Here is a 6,401-nt window from a genome sequence, read left to right on the forward strand (position 1 = left end):
TGGCATTACGAGACCCAAGCATACGTATTCAGATGAGGGTGACACAAGTGAGAAGGTCAGTGACTGGCCAGAAAGCCTAAACTATATATCATCTTCTCAAAGACTTTCTAAGGTAAGTATGTGATCTGTAAATCCACAAAATTATAACTAAAAATAGTTTTAAAATACTGTATATACATTTAATTTTACTCTGTGTATTTTAGCTATATCCAACCAATACCAGGACGATGAGCAATGAAGATCACAAGCCATCTCCAGATTGTTGTTTAGAGACCAGCACAAACCACTCAGAAGTGTGAGTAGATTATTATTATGGGGTATAGCAATGACATATCTTCAGAATACCAAATACAAGACGCATATGACACAATACTAAATCCAGAACCCACCACCCCATGATTGATCATAACTGTAGGGTCTGGCTTGTGATAACGCTGGTGATAACAGCTGATCATTGTGACCAGCCTTTCATTTCCAGTTCATTAAAGCCCTTTATTACTAGTTATTCTTCATTCTTGCTAATAGAAGGCAGTCCTGTGCAAGGTATCCCCTCCATTTTGTCCAAGTGTCCTAATTGCCCATACAGAAAGGAGACTTTTTTTATTTTTAATTGCTTTCACTTGTGATTTATTTATTTTTCTTCTACCAAACAGGCAGAAAGAATCTTCTTCTAGTGGAAGTGATGGTGATAGTGAGTATTTCACTGCTAACAGCAAGTCACCCTCTCCCACATTGTCAGGTATGTGCAGGTCTATAGGACATCTTGTTATAGCCAATGATCAAAAAGTGTAATGTGAATGTCACATGAGGGCTCAGAAAATCACTGCTTTTTTGTGCCTTTAAAATAATCAACAATCCAACACTTCAATGTATAAAATTCTCATCCTCTAGTGCTGTGTATTAAATGATATAAGGGGCCATACAGTCTGGTGCCTGATACTGATCATGAATACTGTGCCTATGGCTCGAACAGGCCCCAAACTAACCCTATATATACCATTAATGTGACACCGATGTTTTAAGTAATGGACAATATGATAACATTGCTGCAACTAATGTCATATTAAAGAGATCCTGTCACCAGATTTTTATCATATAACCTAAGACCACCACCTTTCAGCTCTGTGTTACAGCATTCTGGAATTTCTGTATATAAGTCTCCAAGATGCCATACAAAAAAAAAGAAAGACATTTTATTAGACTCACAAATGGGCGGCACTGGTCTTAATCCAGAGCCTCCTCTCTTCTTGCGATGCCGTTCTCCTTCTCTGCTTTGTGTGGGTGATGCGTCCTATGTCATCCACACAGTGTTCCCCCATCACGTTCCTGCGCAGGCACACTTCTCTCTGCCCTGCTGAAGGCAGATCAAAATACTGTAGTGTGCATGCGCCGCCGCTCTTTGGCCCTTCCCCATGTAGGTGCATTGCTTCCTGTGGTTGAAAAAACACTGCAAAAATACTGAAAGAACAGACATGATGCAGATTTCAAAAACACTGAGACTCTCAGATCCAGCAAGGAAATAAAAAACAAATGTCTGCATGAGATTTCTGACATCTCATAGCTTTTGCTATCACTGTAAAAAGTAGCTTATAATTTACATGCAAAAAGCTGCTAGTGACCATAGCCTTATGGTGCAATGCCAGAATCCCAGTACTGTAAGGTACAAAAATAAAATAACTCTACTAGATGAAGATATCAATCTAATCTCATAGGAGTTTATCATTGACTTGCTTTTCTTACTTTTTTACATGAATTTCCAGTTGAGAAGAAAAATAAATCGGTATTGAACCTGGGAGAAGAGCAAAACCCAGAAATAGTCCCCGAGACTGAACCTATCAGGGGTAAGTGTGACAATAAGGTCTATGCTATCTGATGTTGGAGACTGAGAATATTTCACGAGGAGGATATATTATATGTCAGTGGTGGGATTTTCACATCTATGACTGACAATGATTATTGACTTGTTTTTCTTACTTTTTTACATGAATTTCCAGTTGAGACAAATATGACATCTGCATTAAAACTGGGTGAAGATCAAGACCCAGAAATAGTCCCAGAGACAGAACCCAGCAGAGGTAAGTGTGACAATAAGGTCTATGCTGTCTGATGTCGGCGATAGAGAATTATTCACAAGGAGGATATATTATATGTCAATGGTGGGATTTTACATCTATGACTGACAATGATTATTGACTTATTTTTCTTACTTTTTTACATGAATTTCCAGTTGAGACAAAAAATACATCTGCATTAAAACTGGGAGAAGATCAAGACCCAGAAATAGTCCCAGAGACAGAACCCAGCAGAGGTAAGTGTGACAATAAGGTCTATGCTGTCTGATGTCGGCGATAGTGAATTATTCACGAGGAGGAGATGTTAACTCCCAGTGGTACGATTGCCACATGTATGATGACTGACAATGATCATTGACTTGTTTTTTTATTTTTTATATGAATTTCTAGTTGAGAGGAAAAATAAGTCTGCAATAAAACTGGTTGAAGAGCAAAATACCAAAATAGTAGAAGAGCGAGAACCTAGAAGACGTAAGTGTGAATGAGGTCTATGTTGTTTGATGTTGGCCAGTGAGAATAATTCATGTGGAGAAGATGTTATCTGTCAGTGGTGGGATTGTCACATGTATGATGACTGACAATGATCCTTTTCCTCTGCACAGATAAGATTTCTCTACCGTCCTGCCATAATGACATCAAAGCAGTATCTTCTAATATGGAGTCCCATTACTTACATTAGTTTTATATCTCTTCTCATAGGTTCCATCTTCCGCCGGATTATATCATCCTGCCGACGTGGATTATCCAGGGCTGCTCGCAGTATCAGAAAAAGATGCATTTTTCCAATCTGTCGTTAGGGCACCATATACATCTAGTGCCCTGAAGAAATACAGCAAGTCCATCATCAAAGCTGTACTTGGGCAGCACGGTGGCTCAGTGGTTAGCACTGTTGCTTTGCAGCACTGGGATCCTGGGTTTAAATGTCACTAAGGAAAACATCTGCAAGGAGTTTGTATGTTCTCCCCGTGTTTGCGTGGGTTTCCTCCGGGTACTCCGGTTTCCTCCCACACTCCAAAGACATACTGATAGGGAATTTTCTGTGGAATATCATGGCGCACAAATACATGTAATAAATAATACTTGTGCGGAAAGATTTCTAACATCTACCTGTGGCCTTCTGACCAGCAAAAAGCATCTGCAGAAGATGAAGGCTCCTTCAAGCACATCACATCATTCTTCCATGCAGTTCCTAATTTAAAAAAAAATAAATAACATTCTAAATTAATGTTCCTTTGTAATAGAATATTTCTGAAATATATGGCATACCAATACTGTACGTCGCACATGTTTGAAGCACCTCATGAAGTTTTGTTTTTTCACTAAACGTGCATGTACTGTAGTGTGGCGGGGTAATATACTTCCCTACTGCATTCTTCTCTGGGATCAAGCTCTGTCCGGCTCCTCTTTTGTGTGATGTCTTAGCTACATAGTTACATACACAGGTTGAAAAAAGACCTAGGACCATCAAGTTTAAACTGTCTCCAGCAATTGTCCATTTTGTCACTACATTAAATTTAACCCACAATGTTATGTGTATTGCAAAAATCATCCAGCCCTTTTTAAAAGCTGTTGCAGCGTCTGCCATTACTAGTTCTTGTGGTTGGGCATTCCACAGTCTCACTGCTCTAACTGTAAATAACCCTTTCCTATTTAGCTGTCGGAATCGCCTGTCATCGCTCACTATATGCTCTCGGTGTGGACCAAAAGTCTCTTTAATAATACAAGCCTATGGGGCCTTGTTCTGATGCTCCATAGGCTTACAGTGTTAAAGCCACATCCGGGTTACACAGAGCGCAGTGTGACCCGGTCTGGTGAGCTGTGACATCACTCAGAAGAGGAGTGAATGGCGCTAGATACCAGAGAACTCGGTGGTAGGTGAATATATTAACACACACTACACTACAGACCAGAGGTGTTGCTAGCGTCCTAAAAGATTAGGGGCTCAGCTGCAAAGTACATGTCTTCTTATATGACCCCTCACGAGTTATAAGAGGATTTGCACACACAGTATATAATTACATAAATTAAGAGGAGTCGCAGGAGACTAGATGAATATATATGCACATAGGTACACAAGGTTATAAATTATATAATTGTATAAATACAGGAAGTATATGTGCGCATACGTCTAGGATATGAATTCCGAAGAAAGAAACCAGGGATTCAAGCTTCAGGAGGCTAATTTGCATATTCCAGGTGCCTTCTGGGAGAAGCGAAGTCTCCCTAAGCTAGAAGATCGTTGGGTACAGCCGGGACCAGCTGCTTCGAAAGCATCACCAAACCAGGGATTCAAGCTTCAGGAGGCTAATTTGCATATTCCAGGTGCCTTCTGGGAGAAGCGAAGTCTCCCTAAGCTAGAAGATCGTTGGGTACAGCCGGGACCAGCTGCTTCGAAAGCATCACCAAACCAGGGATTCAAGCTTCAGGAGGCTAATTTGCATATTCCAGGTGCCTTCTGGGAGAAGCGAAGTCTCCCTAAGCTAGAAGATCGTTGGGTACAGCCGGGACCAGCTGCTTCGAAAGCATCACCAAACCAGGGATTCAAGCTTCAGGAGGCTAATTTGCATATTCCAGGTGCCTTCTGGGAGAAGCGAAGTCTCCCTAAGCTAGAAGATCGTTGGGTACAGCCGGGACCAGCTGCTTCGAAAGCATCACCAAACCAGGGATTCAAGCTTCAGGAGGCTAATTTGCATATTCCAGGTGCCTTCTGGGAGAAGCGAAGTCTCCCTAAGCTAGAAGATCGTTGGGTACAGCCGGGACCAGCTGCTTCGAAAGCATCACCAAACCAGGGATTCAAGCTTCAGGAGGCTAATTTGCATATTCCAGGTGCCTTCTGGGAGAAGCGAAGTCTCCCTAAGCTAGAAGATCGTTGGGTACAGCCGGGACCAGCTGCTTCGAAAGCATCACCAAACCAGGGATTCAAGCTTCAGGAGGCTAATTTGCATATTCCAGGTGCCTTCTGGGAGAAGCGAAGTCTCCCTAAGCTAGAAGATCGTTGGGTACAGCCGGGACCAGCTGCTTCGAAAGCATCACCAAACCAGGGATTCAAGCTTCAGGAGGCTAATTTGCATATTCCAGGTGCCTTCTGGGAGAAGCGAAGTCTCCCTAAGCTAGAAGATCGTTGGGTACAGCCGGGACCAGCTGCTTCGAAAGCATCACCAAACCAGGGATTCAAGCTTCAGGAGGCTAATTTGCATATTCCAGGTGCCTTCTGGGAGAAGCGAAGTCTCCCTAAGCTAGAAGATCGTTGGGTACAGCCGGGACCAGAATTTTTGCCTGTAGGACATTATTGCAAGAGAGCTTGGCTGAGTAGATTACACAAGAAGGAAAACACACAGCAAGTCAGCAGGATCTAGGAGCAACATGGCAGATGTGACAACCTACATGGTGAGCTGCAGCATGTGCTACATGTTCACAGATCGACCAGAAGAAGAATCCAATTTCACCTGTCAGAAGTGTAGACTAGTGGCCCTTTTAGAAGAAAAGGTGCGGGGTCTGGAAGAAAGAATAGCAACTTTGAAACTCATCAAAGAGAATGAAGACTTTCTAGACAGAACAGAAGCATCTCTACTGGTCACAGAAGGTGCAAAAAGTGTCAGAGAACCTCCAAAAGCAGATGAGTGGAAGCATGTGACCAAAAGAAGCAAGAAGACCATGGAGAAATCACCAACCACACAACTGAAGAACCGATATCAAATCTTTGTAGAGGATGAAGATGGCACACCTAAGAATGAAGCAATACCAGCAAGCAAAAAAGAAAAGGGCACACAGCAACAAGTGACAGCAAAAAGTACAGCCAAGAAGCAACGAAGAGTGGTGGTGGTGGGAGACTCACTACTGAGAGGCACCGAAGCAGCCATCTGCAGACCGGACATAACTGCAAGAGAAGTATGCTGCCTTCCAGGTGCGATGATCAAGGATGTGACCGATAGGATACCAAAGCTCTTCAGCTCCAAGGACGTCCACCCATTTCTTCTGATACATGTTGGCACCAATGACACGGCAAGGAAGGACCTACCGACAATCTGCAAGGACTTTGAAGAGTTGGGGAAGAAAGTAAAGGAACTGGATGCACAGGTAGTTTTTTCTTCTATCCTTCCAGTAGACGGGCATGGCACCAGGAGATGGAACAGGATCCTTGATGCAAACAACTGGCTAAGACGATGGTGCAGACAACAAGGATTTGGATTCCTGGACCACGGTGTGAATTACTGGTATGTGGACTCCTCGCCAGAGACGGACTACACCTCAACAAACCTGGGAAACACACATTCGCCAGAAGACTCGCTACACTCATCAGGAGGGCGTTAAACTAGAAGAAGAGGGGAC

General features: G+C 42.8%; 1 long non-coding RNA gene across 1 annotated transcript; it reads left to right on the forward strand.

Moving 5' to 3' along the window:
• Positions 1-213: 213 nt before the first annotated feature.
• Positions 214-1,823, forward strand: LOC138643571 (uncharacterized). The gene is made up of 3 exons (XR_011314191.1): positions 214-295; positions 654-739; positions 1,761-1,823. It is a non-coding gene; the product is annotated as an uncharacterized lncRNA (long non-coding RNA).
• The last annotated feature ends 4,578 nt before the right edge of the window (positions 1,824-6,401 follow it).

This window comes from Ranitomeya imitator, chromosome 6 (assembly GCF_032444005.1).
Source record: "Ranitomeya imitator isolate aRanImi1 chromosome 6, aRanImi1.pri, whole genome shotgun sequence".
NCBI lineage: Eukaryota > Metazoa > Chordata > Amphibia > Anura > Dendrobatidae > Ranitomeya > Ranitomeya imitator.